The sequence below is a fragment of the Macaca mulatta genome, chromosome 6 (genome assembly GCF_049350105.2).
Source record: "Macaca mulatta isolate MMU2019108-1 chromosome 6, T2T-MMU8v2.0, whole genome shotgun sequence".
NCBI lineage: Eukaryota > Metazoa > Chordata > Mammalia > Primates > Cercopithecidae > Macaca > Macaca mulatta.
The window spans coordinates 27,128,910-27,153,680 of NC_133411.1; the positions used below are offsets into that span (position 1 = coordinate 27,128,910).

General features: G+C 35.7%; 1 pseudogene across 1 annotated transcript; it reads left to right on the forward strand.

Annotated features, from left to right (window-relative positions):
* Positions 1-5,925: 5,925 nt before the first annotated feature.
* Positions 5,926-7,165, forward strand: LOC694744 (poly(rC)-binding protein 2 pseudogene; annotated as a pseudogene). The gene has a single exon (XR_001445221.3). The product of XR_001445221.3 is annotated as a poly(rC)-binding protein 2 pseudogene (transcript).
* The last annotated feature ends 17,606 nt before the right edge of the window (positions 7,166-24,771 follow it).

Sequence of the window (24,771 nt, forward strand, 5' to 3'; positions counted from 1 at the left end):
CCCATCTCTACTGAAAATACAAAAAATTAGCCGGGCATCGTGGCGGGTGCCTGTAGTCCCAGCTACTTGGGAGGCTGAGGCAGGAGAATGGCGTGAACCCAGGAGGTGGAACTTGCAGTGAGCCGAGATCGTGCCACCGAACTCCAGCCTGGGCAAAAAAAAAAAAAAAAAAAAAAAAAAAAAAAAAAGAAGAAGTTATTGACAATATTTTATTGTTTGATTTACTGATATAAAGACATTAAAATAAAGCTATCTAACTGTTGTGTGGGGATGGATACTTCTTGTGAATTTTAGAGATTTCATTGTTTCAATCCTCATAATTTTTTAACCAAAAAGTTATCTTTCAGTTTTCAAACATTTATGACTAGAATGTAGAGAGAATGAAGATTCATTTGTTGAATATTGAAGGCAATTATAAACCTAAAATATTTACAACATAAAATATTTAAATACATTTAGTCAGAAAGTTAAACATTTTAAAAGACGAAAAAGTTCATATTGAATATAAATTAAATATGGAAAATAAAGTCAGCATAGACAGAATAAAATTAGGTTAAGTACTCAGATTTTTTGATCAATAGAATTCTATTCACCCACATTATTAGCAGAAAGGCAAATTTTCATTAATACCTCTGTTCTTTTTCTAATAACTGTTTCTTTGTGTATTATCTGCTCTAATTGCTCAATTGCTAACTTTTCTGGTCTGTTGAAACTTTTCAGAAATTATGCTATTTTTGCTCAACTCTGAACACTTGAAACTCTTCTTTCTTTACTCTACAATTCAATAATATGTCTGAGTCTCATCAAACCATATTTATCTTTGCCATCTGAATCCATCTTGATTTCCATAAGAGGAGGCACTAAAGTGGGTTGGATATAGGGAAAGGATACATTTTTTTGCTGCTCCCATCAGCTATATCTCACTGAAAGTACTACACCTTAGAAGTGACAATTAATTTGAATACCAAGCTTTGACCCTTCCCAAAAATCTTCCATAATACAGCCTCATGTCATATTCCTTCTCTCTCCTGAGGATGGGGTCACAACTCCATGGGACCTCAGATTCAAAGTACTGATATATTAATTTCAAATGGACAGTGTTCTCTCCTGAGAGATCTTGGTAACTATTTTCCAAATAACAGTTGAGCTACAATTTTGTATTAGGCATTATTCTAGGCTTTTCATATTGATAAATCAGTAAAACAAACAAACAAAATAACACCAATGATCTCTATCTTAATTATATTTGTATTTTAAAAGAGGAAGGCAGGTCACAATAGGTATAAAAATAAGTGACGTGTGCAGTACTTTAGAAGACAATGTATTCTATGAAAAGCATAATAGAACACTTCTGAATGAAGTATTGGGAAAGCCTATGTTTAGAGTGAGCAGAGCAGTTGACACTTGCCTTTCCTTTTTTTTTTTTTTTTTTAAACGGAGTCTCAGCCTGTCGCGCAGGCTGGAGTGCAGTGACATGATCTCGGATCACTGCAACCTCCGCCTCCCGGGTTCAAGCGATTCTCTCGTCTCATCCTTCAGAGTAGCGCGCCACCACGCCCAGCAAATTTTTGTATTTTTACGTGAGATGGGGTTTCACCATGTTGGCAAGGGTGGTCTCGATTTCTTGACCTTGTGATCCGCCCACTTCGGTCTCCCAAAATGCTGGGATTACAGGCGTGAGCCACCGCGCTTGGCTGACACTTGTATTTCTAAACAAATGGTAGAAATCTATTTTATTGTAATGCAATTATTTAGCAAAGTCTTGAAAGAACTGAAGGGATTAATATCCTTATTTGTGAAAAGATGGTTTCAGGCAGAGAGAACAGCCAGTGTGAAGACCCTATGGTGACAGCGTGCTTGGTGTGATGAACAAAACCAAACAATGTGGCTGGGACAAGGTGAGTGGTAAAAGAGTTCAGAATAGTACGATAATGGAGAAGGAATGCTGGAACCTGGTCACACAGAATCCTAAATAACTCGCATTTGAATAAAATTTTGATTTCTCTGTTGAAAAATAGACTGAAAGACAGAAAAGACAGAATTAGGTTAGACGTATTAAGAAGGTATTAAATTTACTCAAGTCACTTTCGATGACAGCTTGACCCATATTGGAAACACTGCTGGCACTGAGAAGTGGCTTGAATCTGAATGTATTGTAAGGGTACAACCAGGAATATTTCTCAATGTATTGTATGTGGATTATGAGAAAAATAGGAGTTGTTAATGGTTTAAAGGCATTTGACCTAATCAACAGAAAGGATGGAGTTATCATTGACTGAAATAGGGATGGTTGCTTATGGAGCAAGTTTGGAGGGGAAATAAGAGTTTAATTTTGGATATGTTGGACTTGGGATATCTATTATTCACCCAAATAGAGATTTCAAGTAGACAGTTGAATATGTGAGTATGGCGTTCAAGACTACATATCTAGTCTCGAGAGATATAGCTGGAAGACACTGATTTATAAGTGATATCAAAGATGAGAAAACATTGAAATGAGTATAGTCAGAGAGGAGGGGAGACTCCAAGACTGAGAGGTGAGGAAGAAGAGGAAAGATTAAAACCTAATTACATATGTATTTAACCAAAAATTGATACAGAGAAGATAACAAGAATATAAGACAAAGTTAAAAGTGTGTAGGATCAATGGATTGCAGTGCCATTAATGTGTGAAACTAATGCAGTCAACTCACTAGAACAGAATAATTTCAAACAGGAAAAAGTTTTGGTCAGAAAGTAGAATACATAAAATTAAAACAAAAACATATGCATCACTTTGTAATTTCCAAATTTTAAGGAAAACATTCCTTTTAAAATGAAGTGGAAATAATCTAAGAAATAAAATCTTCTAAATATGACTTGCATTCCTATTTTTCCTTTAAAATAATGAGAAAGCAGATTGATGGCAAGATGCTCTAAGATAATAAAAAATACATTATATTTTGTCTATGTAATTTATGTACTTGTCAAACGTTATTCCAAGGATGAAGTAGCCTATTTGAAGTTGCATATTGACATCTGATGGATGACTTTCTACAGCAGCATTATTATGTTTTGAAAATCTGAGGTCAAAATACTTCATGATAATGAACAAAATAATAAATTCATTTTCTCTGAATTCTTTATTCTTTAGCATAATAGATCACTCAAATTCTGCTCTAATAAAATCTAGCAAAATGAACTGAAAATAGAATTAAAAATAGACATAATATTAGAATTTTGAATGTCAGTTATAAAGAAGATTCACATTTCAGTTTATGTGTTCATGCAGATGTGAAAATGAGATCTTTCATGTGTAATATGTATTATACAAATTATCTATTCTATAACAAACATAATATTTTAGGTTAGATTTTATCAAATATATTATGATATTTATTATGGAATATATTTATCTATCATATTCATTTAGAATGTAACATTTATTCATATTATTATTATTATTATTTGGAACAGAGTCTCACTATGTTTCCCATAACAGAGTTCAGTGGCATGATCATAGTTCAGCATAACCTTGAACTCCAGGCTCAAGCGATCCTCTGGCCTCCACCTCCAAAGTATCTGGAATTACAAGCACATGCCACTTCATCTGATCCTCCTGCCTTGACCTCCCAAAGTACTGGAGTTAAGGGCATAAACCACTGTGCCTGACTAAATGCAGTATTTATAATATACAAATAAAATATCAAGATCTATGTGTATAAGAAACTCTATTCAAAAGTAACAATACATGTGAAAATTGTCACATATAATTTTCCTGTATTTAGGAAAAATAATAAAACAAATAGCCACGATGGATAAACAAAATAAATTGAAAGTGTTATCTTCAAAATAATGTAATATTCTATGGTTTATTGATCCCAAATCGATAGCCTTCACCGAAGAATATAAAAACAGAAACCCCACTGAACTGTTTGTCATAAAGCTGTTAAAATCCTGATAGTAAAACTAGAAAAGAACAGTGAAAAAATGTTGAAAAATATTATTTATTAACATAATTTTAAAATTGTAAATCATATATAAGCAAAAATACTAAAACATTTATCTTTGTACTAGAGCGATATCAGTCTACATTATTACTCTGCATGCTCTTTAAAATGTGATTTTGAGCTCCTGTATTCAAAATGTGGAGTGTCTTCTCCCATCTTTTGAATCTACAGTATGCTTGTGACTTACTTTTACTAAAAGAACACGGTGGAAATAATGTGCTAGTTCTGAATCCAAGACTTAAAAGCGTAGATTAGCATTCTAGGGGATGAGAGACAATTTGAAGTAGAGCTAAATCAGACTGGTTGTACCAGCCAAACCTCACACATGTGAGAAGGCTCATCTAACATGCAACATGATCCGTATCTGACATGACCCATAAATGAACACAGATACATGAATAAACTAAACTTAGCCAAGCTTAGATAGAAAAAAAAATAATAATAATTGAAGTAACCGATAGACTCATGGGCAATAAACAGGAATTCTTAAAATAGTTCATTTCTGTTATTTTGTTGTTGCTGTTTCATTATGATGAAATACATATAACATTAAACGTAACCATTTTAATAATTTAAGTGTACAATTCAGTGCCATTAAGTAAACTAACATTGTTGTGCAACAGTAATTACCATTCGTCAGAAGCTTTTTATCTTCTGAAACTGAATCATTGTAGTTATTCAACAATATCTCCTCAATGTTCCTTTCTGACAGCCTCTGGAAATCTCTATTCTATTATCTGTCCAAGAATTTGACTATTTTAGATACCTCATATAAGTTGAATTACATGCTATTTGTCCTTATGTTTCTGACTTATTTCACTTAGCATAATGTGTTTAAGATTTATTCCTGCAGTAGCATGTATAAAAATTTCATTCCTTTTAAGGCCAAATGATATTCCCTAGTATGTATGCACCTTACTTTGGCTACCTATTCATTGGTTGATGAACACAATGTGTTTCATCTTTTGGCTATTGTGAATAGTGATGCCATGAACATTGATGTACCAATATATGTTTGAGGTTTTGCTTTCAATTATTTTTGAAATATACTGAAAAACGAAATTTCTCGGTCATATGGTCATTCCATTTTTTTTTTTTTTTTGATAAATCAGAGTATCGTTTTCCACAGCATATACATTTTCATCAGCAACACACAGGCACTCGAATTTTTCTACATCCTAACCAACATTTGTTATTTCTTGTTTGTTGATTGATGGATTGAGATAACACATTATTATTGATGCTTTGAAATTTATTAGAATTTGGCCTACCATATGATCTAATCCTGGAGATTTTTCCATGTGCACTTGAAAAAGTACATATTTTTTTCTCTTATTGGGTGGAGTGTTCTGTATGTCTGTTAGTTCCAATCACTTTATAGTATTGTTCAAGTCCTCTATTTCCTTATTGATTTTCTATCTTTTGTATCTTATTGTTCTATTCACTGTAGAAAGTGGAGTATTGGAGATTTCAACTATTATTGTAGGATCTTTTTTTTGTCGATTACGTCAAGTTTTGCTTCATAGATTTTACAGCTTTGACATTATGTACACATGTGTTTTATAACGATAAATCTTCTTAGTGATTATTTCAACCATTCCCATTTAGTGCAGCAAGATCAATAAGGTGATCTTTCAGTGCCTCTCTTCAATTTCGTGGCAGGGATAACATAGTCAAAGTAAGGAGACACGTGAAAATAGGGAAAAAAAGGAATAAAAATTGAGAAGCAAGAAAAATGCTGTCATTTACAGCAAATAAGAAGACTGATATAATTACTTGCCAAGGTTGTTCAATACTAGTAATATACATTCCTTGAAGAGTAGGAGTGACTGGGATCCAAATTGCTGGCAGAGGTGAGCTCTTCCTTTATGATAGGAGTAAAAAGACTACAATGAATGCAGATGTTATAGTATTTGAAATAAGAAGTTTTACTGCTCAACATGGACACCGGTATGATTGAAGGTGGATTAAATGTCACTCTCACCATCCGGCTACTTATGCATGGAAAGGAAGTTGGCAGTATCATCGGAAAGAAAGGAGAATCAGTTAAGAAGATGCGCGAGGAGAGTGGTGCACGTATCAACATCTCAGAAGGGAATTGTCCTGAGAGAATTATCACTTTGGCTGGACCCACTAATGCCATCTTCAAAGCCTTTGCTATGATCATTGACAAACTGGAAGAGGACATAAGCAGCTCTATGACCAATAGCACAGCTGCCAGTAGAACCCCGGTCACCCTGAGGCTGGTGGTCCCTGCAAGTCAGTGTGGCTCTCTCATCGGAAAAGGTGGTTGCAAGATCAAGGAAATACGAGAGAGTACAGGGGCTCAGGTCCAGGTGGCAGGGGATATGCTACCCAACTCAACTGAGTGGGCCATCACTAGTGCTGGCATTCCGCAATCCATCATTGAGTGTGTCAAACAGATCTGCGTGGTCATGTTGGAGACTCTCCCAGTCCCCCCCGAAAGGCGTGACCATCCCGTACCGGGCCATGCTGTCCAGCTCTCCGGTCATCTTTGCAGGTGGTCAGGACAGGTACAGCACAGGCAGCAACAGTGCGAGCTTTCCCCACACCACACCGTCCATGTGCCTCAACCCTGACCTGGAGGGACCACCTCTAGAGTTGACCAAGCTGCACCAGTTGGCAATGCAACAGTCTCATTTTCCCATGACGCATGGCAACACCGGATTCAGTGGCACTGAATCCAGCTCTCCAGAGGTGAAAGGCTATTGGGCAGGTTTGGATGCATCTGCTCAGACTACTTCTCATGAACTCACCATTCCAAATGATTTGATTGGCTGCATAATTGGGCGTCAAGGCGCCAAAATCAATGAGATCCGTCAGACGTCTGGGGCGCAGATCAAAATTGCGAACCCAGTGGAAGGATCTACTGATAGGAAGGTTACCATCACTGGATCTGCTGCCAGCATTAGCCTGGCTCAATATCTAATCAATGTCAGGCTTTCCTCGGAGACGGGTGGCATGGGGAGCAGCTAGAACAATGCAGATTCATCCATAATCGCTTTCTGCTGTTCACCTCCACCCATGATCCATCTGTGTAGTTTCTGAACAGTCAGCAATTCCAGGTTTTAAATAGTTTGTAAATTTTCAGTTTCTACACACTTTATCATCCACTCGTGATTTTTTAATTAAAGCGTTTTAATTCCTTTCTCTGTTCAGCTGTTGATGCTGAGATCCATATTTAGTTTTATAAGCTTCTCCCTGGGTTTTTTTTTTTTTTTTTTCCTTTGGCTCATGAATTTTTCTGTTTGTTATGGAAATGTAAGAGTGGAATATTAATACATTTCAGTTTAGCTCTGTAATGTCAGGAATTTTTCAAAAAAATTAAAAGATGGACTGGAAGAAAAAAAAAGAAGTTTTGCAACTTTCTTTTTGAATGCATCTATTTTTCTTATGAAGTTGTATGCTTTGAGTAAGAATGGAGATATAAAGAACTGAAAGTTGAAAAAAAGAACATTTGAAAAATTACCACAGAATGTGAAAAAAAATTATCAAAAATGTAGGACAATTTAAAAGTGACTTTGCTGAGTTTATAGCAGAAAATGTAAACATTTTATGTGAACTTTTATATCAACATAAGTCACTTGAATAGTTAAAGATGAAGACTGGAGGCTTAAAATCATTCAGACTGAAACTTTTGCTGGCAGAATTTGAGAAAAAGAAAGAGGAGGAATACACTTTTGCATATAAATAAAAGTATTACTTTAATGATAGACAAGAAAAACTAAAACGGCCTTGAGAAAAATGAAGAAAAAGAAGCAGGTTTTTGAATTGGAAAGAGCAGAAATGTCAATAAACCAGAATGTATCTTGAAATCAAAGAGTAGTTATACTACGTTACATTGCAAAAGTTAGAAGAAGCAAACGTTTAATTAATGATATTCTTATCAAACAGTTACATGGTCTAGAGTGTAATTATGGGCGTGGGTCACTGAACTATGACCATTAAACCTTAGCAATATTCTACTTAAACATAGGAAAAAGTCACAATAATACTCATTCTCACATATTGATTAGATATTTTTTTTAGATGTCCTAGGAAAGCATTATAATAAATATGCACATAATTTAAAAGTTACATACAGAACTCATTTTTCGTATTTGTCTCCATAGAAATGATGAGCATTTTATTATTTTTTTGAAATAATTATAGACTTCAGCCAAAGAATTGAATATATGACTAACATACCAAAAAAAAATGAAGTTCATTTCGCTAAGATAGGATTGTATTTTGTTCTGTTTACTGTCCAAATAATAGAGGCCTGTGTTTCCATTTCCACATCTTTCATGTGAACTAGTCGCTTTCCATCTGAAAGCCAAACTATATCCCATATTTAGTATTGAGAAGATCATTTATTTTATTTGCCATATTCAAAAAGTTTTAAGGTAAAGAAAATTAATAGAAGTAACTTATTTCAGGTATCTTTATTTTAGGAGAGTAACTAAAATATATGATGTGAAGAAAGTAATTAAAATAATTATGTGTTACTATTTATTAAGGTACTTCTCAATCCCTTTAATTTCATTTCCATTAATTAATGTCTTGTGATTTATGGATCCACCCATAAAGAGACTGATATTAATCATGATTAGCTGTTAAATTAATGACTGATTCAAATGGATAATGTAGACAGTTCTGTAAGTAGATAATGATGATTACCAACTACACAAACATTTGTAAAATGAGTGAATTTCAAGGTAAAACTTTTGAAATTATGAGAAGAATTTTTATAGAATGTTCTGTTAAATTATGATAAACTTATATTGAAAGATTACATTTTTCATTTCTCTCTGTATTATTAAAATTCAATTTACCATAAAAGAACCATCTGTTTCAAAAATAAAAATAATCTAAGTAATAAACTTCTTTTGCGTGTTCAATATCTATCCAGCTGTATCACATTATGAAAGCAGTTTTATAAAGTGTAGGATGATTACATTATGAATAGTCTACCTAAACCTTTAGGGCAGATTTGTCTACATTTTACTGTTATTTCAAAAGATGTTCAAACTAGGTATATTATTTGGAGAAGAGCCACTACATTAGCGAATAATTCTAATTTTATATAATACTATTAAATAAGACACATTTACTGAAAATAATAGGACATAAAATTTCTTGTCAAGATTCGCCTTGAAAAACTTGCTCAAAATTTAAGAAAATAAATTTCAGGGGTGAAAATGAAAGCAAACTTGATGTAGTCCAGCAAGAACCAACATAAGTATATTCCTAGGCCTTTCATTACTTCCAGGGGGCAGTTGAAGTTGAAGTTTTGTTCACTACTATCTGTTGTTCACCAAGAGTGCATGCATGCACTCTATTCTCTACAGTAAAACAAACAAACAAACAAAACAAAAACCAAACAAAAAACAATTTGTCACTGTGGAGTCTCTGAGAAACATTTTGTTATTATTTTAACTTTACAATTTTTATGGCATCACAATAGCTTACTAATTTGATATTATTGTTGCAGGTTGGGGTCTCTTTGTACAGATGGACCTAATTAATCACATGGTAAGGAAAGGGGAGGGAAAGAAAGAGGGATAGTGAGAGGGAAAGGGGTGAGATTCAGATTTCCTGAGACCAAACTTTGTCTTCTAAATATGTGATATTGGACAAAGTTTATGATCAATCTCTGTCATGGTAACCTTGCCTATAATAGACAATAATAATAGGGTCTGAAGATGTGTTAAACTACTGTACATCAGTGCTTACGAGGTTGCCAGAAATATTTAACTACTTGATCAATGTCAACTTTTAATTAGTAGATGTAGTTGCGGTAGTAGATGTAGTATTAAGAGTAATATTCTCCCCAGTAGAGGCACCTGCCTGCCAAGATACATGCCAGGAAAGGCAACGGTGACCAAAGAATGTCACGTCCTTCGTAGTTGTGCCTTGTGCTGGACCTGTGACTCTTCTCCCCATGGAGCATCCCTACAACAACAAAACAAACAAACAAAAAGAGAGTAGTGTTCTCCAACTTCTTTACCTACAAATAGGTTAACAAATAGGCTAGTTGGCTGTATCTATTCTGAGGACTCTAGTTTTTGCAAACAATATACAAAATCTGGGAAGGTATTATTATTTTCCATTTTTATTGTAGGTTTCAGCTAAGCTCTCTTAAGTAACTTCATTAAAGTAAAATTATTGGCAAATTGTTACCACTAATAAAGAAAAAAATGTAATTTCTTATTTGCTTCTGAATTCTATTCTCTACCACTAAGAAAGTAGAGGATGAGAGGGTGAGAGGTATTAATTTCCTGTAGTGGTATACTTCTTTTATGGCAAGCCTCCCATTATGTTTCTTTTATATGTCTTAAATAATTTCATATTCCCCACATTTTCTTTTTCAGAATAATGTGAACATTGGCTTGAACATACGTCTGCACCTAGAACCCTAAACAAAAATATATATAATATTGTTAGCACTCTGGGTATTATCTTTATTTCCCCTTTCAGTCACTACATCCTGCACCCAAGATTGACCTCTCTCATGACTTCTAATAGCTTAGACACATTTTGCCTATTTTGTAGTTTCATGTCAATGGAGCTGCATATATGCACTTTTGCATAAGATTTCTTACGGTTGCATGTAGTTATATGTCGTTTCTTTTTATTACCAGATTTATAGGAGTTGGCTGTGTCCCCACCGAAATCATAACTTGAATTGAATAATTCCCATGTGTTAAATTGGGCGCTAGGTGAAGATAATTGAATCACGGGGGTGGTTTCCTCCATACTGTTCTTGCAGTAGTGAATAAGTCTCATGAGTTCTGATAGTTTTACTAATGCGAGTTCTCTGGCACAAGCTCTCTTGCTTGCTGCCTTGTAAGATGTGCCCTTGCTTCTCTTTTGTCTTCCACCATGATTGTGGGACTTCTGCAGACATGTGGAACTGTGAGTCAATTAAATCTGTTTCCTTTATAATTATCCAGTCTTGGGTATGAGTTATTAGCAGCGTGAGAACAAACTAATACACAAACAGTATGCTATTTTGTGACAATGGCAAAATATTCTATTGATGGACATTTGGATTATTTCTAGATATTGTTTTTCTAAACATGCTAATATATGTATTTGGTGAATATATGTATGCATCATAATTAGATATTACATTTGGAGTAAAAATAGTGGGTAACATGTATAGCTAAGTAGATACTGCCAAAATTTATCAACAGTGATTGTATCGATATATACAAGTTATGGTTACCCTATATCCATGCTAATACTTGTTATTATTAGGCTTTTGCATTTTTACCAACAAAATGATTATACCAATATCTAATTGTAAATTGAAATTGAATCTTCTCAATTTGTAATGTATTAAATACCTCTCATATGTTTGTTATTTAATAAACTCTAAAGTATTATTTGGAGAAAAAAGATATTGTTCTTTTCTGATGGTCATCACTGTGAATATGACTATAATTTTCAAAAAAAAGTTAACTTAGTTTTGCAAAATGTTAAAGTGCAAATATTGGGCTGGCGTGGTGGCTCACACCTGTAATCCCAGCAGTTTGGGAGGCACTGGCAGAAGGATCACTTGAGGTCTGGAGTTTGAGACGAACCTGGGCAATATTGCGAAACCCCATCTCTACTAAAAATACAAAAATCAGCTGAGTGTGGTGGTGCACACCAGTAATTCTGGCTACTCAGGAGGCTGAAGCATGAAAGTTGCTTGCACCTGGGAGGTGGAGTTTGCAGTGAATCGAGATCACATGACTGCACTCCAGTCTGGGAGACAGAGCAAGATTATGTCATAAATAAATAAATAAATAAATAAATAAATAAATAAATAAATAAAGTAAAAATGTTATTACCTATAATATGAAACAATAGATTAATTCTATTTGACAACTATTATAATCATTGTGTTACTGTAAATAAATGTTAACATTCTAATGACAGGAACTTACACAGACATTCGTTAATTCTACACAAAAATATTCAGTCTCTTCTGCCCTTGTTTATGTTTTTTCCTACGTACATTTCACATCATCCCAAATCTATTATACCTATTAAACTCCTACACCTCCGTTAATGCTATCCCCAAAAGCAACAATAAAATGGAGTGCATTGCTATTTTTTCAACAGCTTTACTATTTCATTTTCTCTGTATACAAAGAACACACTAAAAATATCATTTTCCTCTACCACACTTAAAATTTTTGAGATTCAGAACTAATCATATTAATTTGCTTTATTTACTCTTGCATTGTTTGCTGCTGAATACTCCCTAATTAACTCTATTTACTTAAAGTATGTTTGGTAATTCAATTAAATAATAATATGCTTTAGCAGTGTACAACATTATGTATTATTAGATTATTAAGCAAGTGATGAGATATGTTCTCTTCCCAGAGGAACTAACAATTTTCTGCAGAGACGCACATATACATAAGTAATTACAATAAGATGTAGGGACTATTAGGATAGGAAAAATTATCAGAAGCTAGGGAGATTAAGTAGCAGAGGGTTAAATATCATTCCATGGACATACTCTATTATTTCCGACGAGCTAAAGAACTTACGCTCCTACACCTGTGATTATGATAACTCACTTGTCTTGATTCCACAGACTTTACCAAATTTCTGAACTTTGTCCTAAATAGAGTACATCTGAGGCAAGATCATAATGTTTACATATTTTATGGATCCCCAAACTAACAAAGGTAGCCTTTCTAAAGGCTTTCAAAAGTTACTCATTCCTAAGTTACCTAGCTAAACTAGAATAGGTTAAAAATCATTACTAAAAATAGATGAATATGTAGTGTGACAGGTCCTCTATGAGATTAGTAAAGTATGTACGTCCACTGCCTGAAGTCTGAGGGCCAAGCACTGAGAAAAAGCCATGGTGCGCAGCCAAAGAGCAAGTGTCCTGAGAACCCAAACATCCAGAGCCTATCTTGGAACATTCCAAGGGAAACAGTCCCATCCCATGCACACACACAGTAGAGAAAGAGACAGAAAATTAGCTTGAAAGCAGCTTAGGGATGGTAGGCAGTATGGATCTCCAAAGCTGTCTTGCTGCTGTACAGGGGAGCCTCATACGTAAGTCCTAAGTTGGAGTAAACTCCTCTACTCACCAAGCTGGACTTGTCCAAGTCATTCTTTGGTCTCTTAGTTCCCTCCCAATTTGGGGAAAGGTTTTGTTTGTTTGTCTGTTTGCTTGTTTTTAAACAGAATGCTGGGTTTTTCTCATTACAGTTAGTGTCACAAATAAGATCTGAGAGACTAAAAGAGACAGGAGCATCTGTGGGAGGAATCTTGGGTGGTTGGCAACATGCATGTGGGGTGGAGTTGCCTGGCTGCTTAACCCTTGTGGACTTCTAGGTGAGTATGGGAATACTTGGAAAATGTGGCAGAGACTGGGCGCCTATTACAAGAAGCTAAGATATTAAGGTACAAAAGAATAGTAAATGCGCTATTGTTACAATAAGACTGGCTATTGAAAAATCATTAGAGCAGAAAAGAAAAAAAACAGAAACTCCTGCAGAAGTCGAAAGACATGCCAGGTTTTCTAAGACTCCTGCTAGTTACATATTATGGCCCTGTCTTGTGCAAATTTATTTATTTATTATTATTTTTTTTTATTATACTTTGAGTTCTAGGGTACATGTGCACAACGTGCAGGTTTGCTGCATATGTATACATGTGCCATGTTGGTGTACTGTGTGTACTGCCCCCTTTAACTCACCATTTACATTAGGTGTATCTCCTAATGCTATCCCTCCCCCCTCCTCCCACCCCACAATAGGCCCCGGTGTGTGATGTTCCCCTTCCTGTGTCCAAGTGATCTCATTGTTCAATTCCCACCTATGAGTGAGAACATGCGGTGTTTGGTTTTCTGTTCTTGTGATAGTTTGCTGAGAATGATGGTTTCCAGCTGCATCCATGTCCCTACAAAGGACACAAACTCATCCTTTTTTATGGCTGCATAGTATTCCACAATACCAAAGACTTGGAATCAACCCAAATGTCCATCAGTGACAGACTGGACTAAGAAAATGTGGCAAATTTATTTTTAAATTTTTTTTTAGCCTGTTCTGGTAGACAAAGCTATCTTGTGCACATTTTAAAACTGATAGGCAAATTACAACAACAAAATAAATTCAGAGCTCACATGGTTAATCTGTAACTGTAGAGTTAAGTAGAGTTTTCTAAAGCTATCTATGTCTCTTTCATTTTCTGCCTACTTTGAATCTACGGTTATTAAGCTACCAGGGTTGAGATAAAACTCACTCATTCAAGGCAACTTGTAGATTTTCTTTTTCTTACTTCAACCAGTTCTACTAAAATGTAACAATGAAACTCATTTGGAACTGAAGGAAAGAAAAGATAAAAGAGGTATTTTGTTTGTTTGTTTAAATATCAAAGAGCCACAAAAACTGCTTTATCCAAAATTTTGGTCCACATCTTTCCTTGGTTTACCTATCAGGGCAAATAAAGTTTAGCCATATATACATGTCCAAATTTTGTAAAACATAATTTGAAAACATCCGTCTTTAGTAAAATAATGAATTTGTGATATTGTCTCATGACTAGAGTTCTGACATAAAAGTTCTTGGATCTTTCTCTGTGTGCGTGTGTGTGTATGTGTGTGTAGATGTGTTTAAGCATATGTACACATATTATGTTATTTGTTGTTTCTAGAATGCTACCAACTTGACTTGTAAATACATGAATACTCAACTTAAGTAAGTCCAAATGATTTTCAAGTTCATGTGAGTTCACTAATCTTTGGTAAATAAACTGGCTTTAAAATTATTAGTAAAATAAAAATGAAACTATCTGCAAAAGTGTCAACATATATTTTGGGGTATACTGATTATATAATTTTTATGTTTTCCTTTACTAAATATTTTAAGATGTTAATATTTGATGTAAAGTTTATAGGACTATAAACCCAGCCAAAAACAGAGTAATATTTGTTGTATGATTTTTTTTTCATAAGTAAGGCTAATTTGATGTTGTTGATTTAATAAAACAGCTAAATTTTCTGAGTTATCAGCCAAAATGGTCATGTGTTTAAGGTTCCTGCTTAAAGGAATACCTAGTATTTACAGATTATGAAAATGATTAACAAAAATAACCTGAAATAATGACTAGCTTTGTCTACTGTTTTGGTTGTCACGAGCAATCTAGGTAAACTGCTAAAAAATAAATACAATGATTAAATTTAAATGAGATTCAATTCTTGTGGGTAGACTTTTTTTGTGTCTTAAAATCTTAAAGTTATTACAGGTACCCATTGAATTTCTGGGTCATTTCTAATTTAAGAAGGTTTTTGATATGGTGCCTTGATCACATTTCTGAGCCTGTTGCTAAAACATAAAGTGTGTGTGGGTGTGTGTGTGTGTGTGTGAGAGAGAGAGAGAGAGAGAAAGAGAGAGAGAGAGAAACATTGGCAGACCTCAGTGAGCTGGATAAAAGCAAGGACTGAGTCCACAATGTAATCAAAGAACAAAAAAAGGGATGGGTCAATGGGTGCCTGTACACTTGCCGTGACCCAGGCAGGTAATGAATGTGAACAATACTGCTTGCCAGGGGCACATTCTAAAATCACCCACACAATTTAGGGGCCACACTGTTATAGCACCTTTTTATATTAAAAGTCTCTAGAGATGCCATAGGCATGAATTGGTGTTTGTGGTAAAAACAACCAATAGGAATGGTACCTATATGGTTTTGGCCTCAATTATAGGAGGGATAGAATCTCACTATACAGTCTTAGAGCAACAGCTGTTGGCCATGTATAAGGCATTGCAACGAGCAGAAGCCATCATGTGAGGCAGATCATCACAGTAAAGATTGCTTGTACTATAAAAGGATGAATAAAAGACCTCCTAGCCAAGCTCATTTCTGGTGTGACACAATTACACACCTTGCAGAAATGGCACACCTGTCTACTAGAAAGCGATGTCTTGTCCACCAGTCCTTCAAGTCTACAGGAAGTAGACTTGAAGCACTACAGGAAGTGCTCTGACCCATCCACTCTGAACAAGTGGAAGGGGCAGACATGGAAGTGGAGCCACCTATCAGGCCAACCATCACGTATGAGGGGATCCCACCAATACCCACTAGTGCCTAGTACACTGATGGGTCTAGCAAAGGCACTCAACACTAATGGTCAGTGGCCATGGTCCAAGTTATGCGCAGTTTGGATACTCCTCACCCATGAGGCCTGGTCACTGGTCACTTGCGCAATTGAGCTACATACAAAGGCCTTATCATGTGGATCTATCAATGGCCCACAGACATTTGGCAGGTTTTCCTCAGGCCCCTTTGTGGAACGTCCATGAGGCAGGACATCCACATCAAGTTACACAAGAAGGATGCCTATCTTACAGTGTACCATGTGGATGCACACAGTCCCAAGTCACCTTGAGTAAATCAGGAGGTAGATGCCCTTACTCATGTGCTGGCAATTTCCCCAAGCCCATTGGAGGAGTCTACCATATGGTTACATCATAAGAGTGGCCACTAAGGGGCAGCCATGGGATGAGCCATAGCAAAGGCAGCAGGCATCCTTATTAAATATACAGATATTCTGGCAGCTTTTCTGAACTGGGAAGACCTGTTCATGGCTATGACCTAGAACATTTCCCTCCTCACCAGGTTACATAGGTCTATGCAGGACTGGCAAGTAGATTATATTGACTCCCTGCCCTAGCATAGAGGGACAAGCTATGCCTTAACCTGTGTAGCCAGAACAACAAGGCTACTTACAGGCCTTCCCAGTGAAACATGCCACTCACCTGGAGACCATCAAGTGTCTTACAACTCACTGTCATGCACTGTATGCCAAGAAGGATAGGTAGTGATCAGGGCCCCCATTTCATGGGCCATGATGTCTAACACTGGACAATGGAATAAAACATAGACTGGAGGTTCCACTTACCATGTAGCTCAAGAGGGACAGGCCTCATAGAAAAAAAAGAATGCTCTGTTAAAAACCTAATTATGTGGATTATCTCAGGACAGTTCTTTAGGGTCCTGGTCTAAGAAACTCGCTGAAGCTATACACATTTTAAATGAGTCATTCACTGCCACATATGGTGTTGCTCCCTGTGAATGGTTGACAAGGTCTGTAAAACAGGCCCTACAGAGTTTCAGGGTTACCTCTCGAGACTCAGGGCCATGCTTCTGAATCAGGTGTCCACACCATGATCCTGAGAATACCAGTCGATCTGCCATGTGTCAATGGCTAAATGAACCGGAGTTGAGCTAGAAAGTGCTCCTGTACTGGATCAGTTTCATGGTACCAGAAGGTACCATGAAGGCTGTTGGAGGGGAGGTGATCTGCGCTGTACCCCTTGATGGAGGTGTGAGAACCTTATGGTTTATCAACACATGGCAGCACTGACACCTACTGAAGTGATCATAGTGTGGATAGCATGGGCCAGGCCAGAAACTTACCAATTGGCTATTATGCTTGCTCCTAGGGAGAGAAGCCCTCCGTGGTACTCTAAGCCAAGTTTGAGGCTTGGTGGCCTTCCTAACAGGGCCAATGGAAAAATTTAAAGAAGTAATAATGTTACAGTGAATGGATATACCCATGAGGGCTCCTGCTAAACACCTGTATTGACACCCGTAGGCTGTTGTTCCTGCCACCAGCCTAGAATGTCTTCCTATACAAGGCTGCAATTATAGCAGCAGTCAGCACCCATCTGACTGTTTGGTATGTGGATACTTCCTCTTGTCAAATTTTAGTGTTATGCCTTGGAATATTCTAACTTCCTCCTGACAGAATCGCAGTAACTGGTTCAACAGTACAAATAAGGCAACCCTAGTTCACTGGGGATTGCATCCACCTGGTGGGCATATCAATAGCAGAACACAGACCCAAAATGTGTTTGCCCTTGTCTGACAACAAACGAATGACACCACACCACTCACATGTCCATAGAAGATGGAGTCTTCTGGGCAGTCGCTGAAAATGCAGTGTTCTCCCAAAGAACCTCTGTATATATTGAGAGATGAAAGCACACCTCCAATGCTACTGATTCTTAACCAATGTAGTTGCTACCCCCATTAGCCTGTAATTGTACTTATCTGGTGTTGGCAACAGACTGGATTGGTTGATAAAATAGCTCTAAGAAGGCACATGTGTTTTCTTCACCTTTGGAGGCAGGATGGTTATAAGTGGTGCTAATTTGTGGCCATATGTACCCCATGACTGACCTGGGTGATACACAATGGGGTGATCATTTCCAGGAGTTATACACAAAACTACTCATCAGCCCATCCAACATAAAAACCATGAGAGCCAGGTTTCTCTGATCCTTGGCACAGTGGAAATGGCCAATGAGTATTCTCACATCACTTGCACGTGCTGTTGATGCTTTAACTCAAGTCACTGTCCTGGCATTATTAACTGCCAAGGAATTTGATCATACTAAGAAAAGCATGATCAAAGGCCTTACTATGTGGATCTATCAATGGCCTACAGACATGGAGACTGCTCAAATGAGAAAGGTAGCGTTACAAAGCTATGTGACTTTGAACATTATCGCCGAAGCCCAGGACAGCTCGCGTGCACTCATAGATGCTACCTGTTTTGCCTATTAAGAGAATAATGTGACAGATGCTTTAAATCATTCGTCAACTCACATGTATGATATAACTCAATGAGTTTTCTTTGACTCATTCCCAAATTGGTTACACAACTTACCTACCCATTGGAGTTATGTTTTGCTAATAGACATTATAACTGTGGTTAGCTTCTGTTTTTTATGCCATTATGTGTACTGTGGATGTGGCTGTCACACACAAATCATGGCTATATGTTATAGACCTCTATAGTTCTTTCCCTTATACCCTGCTCAGAGACCCTTATGCCAGAGTTTGTGAGAAAAAATATAAGAGCTGGGGGACAGGGTGAATATTAGTGTGACCGATCCCCTACTAAGGGTTATATGTCTGCTGGCTAAACTCTGAAGGCCGGGCAGTAAGCCAAAGCCACAGCGCCGGGCCAAGGAGCAGATATCTCTGAGAACCCAAACATCTCAGAGACTACGTAGGAACATATTAAGGAAAAGAGTCCTATTACACACAAACAGTAGGCAAAGAGCCAGAAAATTAGCTTAAAATCAGCTTAGAGATGGGAGACGGCGCATTGATCTCTAAAGCTTCCCTGTTGCCTTGTATGTTAAGTCCTAATAAACTCATCTGCTTGCCAAGTTGGACTTGTCCAAGTTGTTATTTGGTCTCTCAGCATCTTTCCAATTTGGGGAAAGATTTTTTTAATACAATTCTATGTTTTCTTGTTACAGAATACATAGTTAATTTAATACAGTATCTTTATATTATAAGTATTAGACTCCTGATAAATGCTTACTGAATAAAATTTGAAATATTAAGATGTACAGACATATTTTATTTAAATCATTATTTTAAACTAAGTGTTTTATTCTTGCTTATCTTGGAAAAGCTTATATGCTTTATCAATTTTTAATGTAACCAAATCTAAATGCAGTTTCTAAGGAAATGATTATTTCTAACCTAAACAAGTATTACACTGCTAACTGATTAAATATCACAGTAATGAATCCAATAACCAAACTAACATAAAGATCATGTTCTTAGCAATGTATTACCTGTTTTTAATTTCTAGAAAGGTCATAGAAAAAAAATACAAAGGAAAAAGGACTTCAACTTCCACCCTCTTCTTTTGAAAACTTTGACAAATTTTCACACTATATATTTTTGAGAGAGCTTCAGGATAAAAATTGTGAAAATGACCTTTACTTTATGCTTTTATTTTCTTGATGTGCTAGCTTGGATTATCATTTTATGCACTATTTATAGTCTTTTTATGGGAAAGCTGACCTTTACTGGAATTTAGGGATGGACAGAATACAAATGTGCAAGCATACTTCTTATGAGCTGAAAAAAAAATCAAAGGAATGATAAACAGATGAGGAGAGTGTCTGTGAAAGATGTCATATGAAGTGTATCTTTCAGGCTAGGGTTTACAAAAACCAATTACAATTTTGTAGCTCTCTAGATTGCTTTATCAGTACTTAAAAATGAAAGAAGAAAAGGCAAGTACCTACATGAAATACCCTTCATCAAATAATCCTGCAAATTGTATTACACATATGGGAACTCAATGTAGTAATTAGGTTTTATTTAAAATTATTCCATGTAGGTCTATATTTAAAATGTGCAAACAAAGCTGTAACTTCATCTGTTTTAAAAATCTGTCACCATGCTTCCCTTTTAATAATGATCTCTAAGTTGGCTTTTGAACCAGTAACTTAAATGTTAGAAAACTATAATTCTTGATTGAGATAAAATGATAAAGGATACTGACAAAATAAAGTGAATATGCTATATGTTAAAATTGTTCCTAAAAGTAAACATTATCCTGAGAAATGTTTAAATTAGCAGCAATCTTAGACTCGCTTCAAATTAAATTAGAATACTAGAAATTATATTGGTCTGAAACTGTATTTTTCTATTGAAAAGTAGAATGTTTAATTTATTGATAATGAAGTTTGAGTATACTGATCCGATTAAGGGAAGCTTCAAAGACATATAGAATTTCCTTTGTAAAAAAAATACTCATTTGTTATGCAAGCATAAAAATAAACACATAAATTCAATTTTTTCAATACAGCAAAAATAATACTCTTTCTGGTTCTCTTTGTGTAATAGACAACATTGCACAGCTAGTTGGATGTGGCCATGTGAATAAATTTATCCCAGTAGAATGTCTGGAGCATAATGTATGCCTGTTCTAGGGTGTGGACTAGGAAATCAACAACCAGTTACCTGGAAAGTGTTATGATGAAACTGGCTGAGAATTCAGAATATTGGATATTTGAACAACTGCAGAGGGTATAGCTTCTATGGACTTACTGACTTGGATTTGCTATGGGACCGAAAAATGATTATTTATTTAACAATTACACTTTTTGGTCTGTTACAGCTGTCCAGACTACCTTACCTAATACAACCAAAGAGAAGAAAAAAATATATTTTAAGCATTCAGTTTCTAGAGTCTCTCTACAATAAAAGTACTACTTCAGTGATTGGTTTGTTTGCCCACAGAAGAATTGGAGATTTACATTAATAAAGACAAAGATGATATCACATTACCAAACAAGAGATGTGAGAATTTGATGAAATCAAATGCCTTGAAAATGGCCAATTATATTTGATGATTGTAACCAAGAAGTAAATGTCAATTGATGTCACTATCAAATCATGCTTTCCATTTTGAAATCAATATTTATTTTTTATTTCTTAATTTTGTCTACTCTTTGATAAAATGTAATAAATGAATAACTGCAATGGACAAAATGTGAGTTATCTTTTTCTCACCCTTTTTCTAATCTCATTTTACTTTACAGAATTGAATGCTACCAATTTGGTTGGCATCTCTCCAGTAAAATTAACTGATAGTTAAAAATAGCCATAGTAATAATAATCTATAAGTACAATGGCTACATACAATTCAAATAACTAATTAACATATACTACACTTATTTTTAAAGACTTTTGATTTGAATATTTAACTCTTTTTATTAATGAAAACCTGTCTATATTTATTAGTGTATATGCAACTGTTTATTTTAATATTTTGTTCTATAACCTAGCCTATTTGGCTATTCAGTACTTCTATTGCAGCATACATATATATGTATTATGCACATATATGTGTGTACATACATACACGGTGTGTATATATAGTAGTATATAATTACATATACATTGATATATAATGTGTGTATATAAATATGTATACACTTAATTTCATGACCCACATTTTATTATTTTACTAATATGTTCAGTATACGCAACTCTCTTGAAAAATGGTTCTCATTCTATGTTCTGGTTCTGTTTGCTTCAGTTTGTCAAGTATTTCTCCTTTTTATTATTTGATGAATTTTTATGTTTCTCTGCAATGATATCAGCTTTATTTAATCATGTTTTATTATCATTTCCTGATGGTCAAATATGTATCATTATCTACCATGAGTGACTAAGGAAGAAGTGCAGGGACATGGTGATAACTTTTTTCCAGAATCCTAACTTTGAAATTTATTTAAAATGAATAACTCTTTATAATTCTCAAAGTATTTTATTCTACATCTATTGACTTTGTGATTCAAGTTTTAAAAAATATACATACATTTAAAGTAAACCTACCCTACCTATGGTTGTAATTTCCAGGTGTTATTATAATTTTATTATTCAATTTATCTCTTTCTTTTTCTGTCCAACTTTTATTTTAGGTTGAAGGGAACAAATGCAGGTTTGTTACATGGGTCAACTGCATGTTGTGGAGGTTTGGTGTACCAATTACTTTGTCTCTCAGGTAGTCAGTGTATTACCCAAAAGGTAGATTTTTGTTCCTCGACTTCCTCCTACACCCCACCCTCAAGTAGGCCAAAGTATCTACTGTTCTCTTCTTTGTGTTCATGTGTAAAGTTTAGCTCCCACTAATAAGTGAGAACATATGGTATTTGGGTTTCTGTTCTTGCTGTCCAAAGCAAATTTACAAATTTACAACTTTGCTTAGGATAATGGCCTCCCTTGCCATCTATGTTGCTGCAAAGAACATGATTCCTTATTTTTATGGCTGAATAGTATTCCATGGTGTATATGTACCACATTATCTTTATCCAACTCACTATTGATGGGCATCTAGTTTAATTCCATGTCTTTGCTATTGTGAACACTGCTGCACTGAACATATGCGTGCATGAGTCTTTATGGTAGAATGACTTATATTCCTTTGGGTGTGTAATAGTTCATTTTCATGATGCTTATAAAGACATACCTGAGACCGAGTAATTTATAAAGAAAAAGAGATTTAATGGGCTCACAGTTCCATGTGGCTGAGGAGGCCTTACAATCATGGTAGAAAGAGGAAGGCACATTTTACATGGCAGCAGACAAGAGAGAATGAAAGCAAAGCAAAAGGGCTTCCCCCTTTTAAAACTATCAGGTTTCATAAGACTTATTCACTACCACGAGGATAGTATTGGGGAAAATGCCCGCCTGATTCAATTATCTTCCACCACAAGGTCCCTCCCACAACACATGGGAATTATAGAAGCTATAGAATAACAATTCAAGATGAGATTTGGGTGGGAACAAAGACAAACCATATCATTATGCCCTGACCCCTCCCAAATCTCAGGACCTCACATTTCAAAATCAATCATGCCTTCCCAACAGTCCCCCACAGTCTTAACTCATTTCAGCATTAATGCAACAGTCCACAACACAAAGTCTCATCTCAGACAAGGCAAGTCCCTTCCACCCATAAACCTGTAAAATCAAAAGCAAATTAGTTACTTCCTAGATACAAGGCGGGGTATGGGAATTGGATAAATACACCAATTTCAAATAGAAGAAATGGGACAAAATAAAGAGGGTAAAGGCCCCATGCAAGTCTGAAATCCAAAGGGGCAGTCAAATCTTAAAGCTCCAAAATGATGTCCTTTGACACTGTGTCTCACATTCAGGTCACACTGATGCAAGAGGTGGGTTACCGTTGTCTTGTACAGCTCCACCCCTGTGGCTTTGTAGGGTACTATCTTCCCTCCTGGCTGCTTTCATCAGCTGGCATTGACTGTCTGTGGCTTTCCCAGATTCACGGTGCAAGCTGTCAGTGGATCTACCATTCTGGAGTCTGGTGGACGGTTGACCTCTTCTCACAGCTCCACCAGGCAGTGAAGAAAAATAGTTTTACTTCTTCTTTTCCAATTGGGAAGCTTTGGATGAGAGTAGATATTCTTGTCTTCTTCCACTACTCAAGGAGAATGGTTCCAGCTATTGCCTATTCAGTATGATGTTGGCTGTGAGGTTGTCATAAGCAACTCTTATTATTTTGAGATACATCCCTTTAATGCTTAGTTTGTTGAGGTTTTTAACATTAAATAATGTTGAATTTTATTGAAAGCCTTCTCTGAGTATACTGAGATTATCAGCCTTCTCTGCATCTATTGAGACAACGAGTGTGCATGTGTGTGTGTATTTTAGTTCTGTTCACGTGACAAATCACATTTGTTGATTCGTGTATGTTAAACCAAACTTGCATCACAGGAATAAAGCCTATTTGAGTGTAGTGGATTAGAGTTTTGGTGTTCTGCTGAATTCGGTTTACTAGTATTCTGTTAAGGATTTTTGCATCTTTGTACATCAGGGATATTGGTCTAAAGTTTTCTATTTTTATTGTGACTCCTCTACTGTTTTGGTATCAGGTTGATGCTTGCCTGATAGAAAGAGTTTGGGAGGATTCTTTCTTTTCAATGTTTTCGAATAGTTTCGGTAGGATTGGTACCAGCTTTTCATATATGTCTGGTAGAATTTGACTGTGAATCTGTATGGCAGGGTATGTTCTGGTTGGTACGCTTTTTATCACTGATTCAATATCAGAACCCATTATTGGTCTGTTCAGGGTTTCAATTTCTTACTGGTTCAATTTTGCAAGGTTGTTTGTAACAATTTATCAATTTATTCTAGGTTTCCTAGTTTGTGTGCACAGGTGTGTTTATAATAGTCTCTGAGAGTATTTTTTTCATTTATTTCTGAATTTCTATGGGGTTTGTAGTAATGTCCCCTTTGCCACTGCTTACAGTGTTTATTTGCATCGCACCCTTTTTCTTTATTAGTCTAGCATTAATCTTATTTAATCTTACGAAGAACAAACTTTTGCTTTTGATTATATTTTGTACCCGTTTTCACATCTCAATTTTATTCACTTTAGCTCTGATTATTTATTACTTTTTTTATTTTTTTG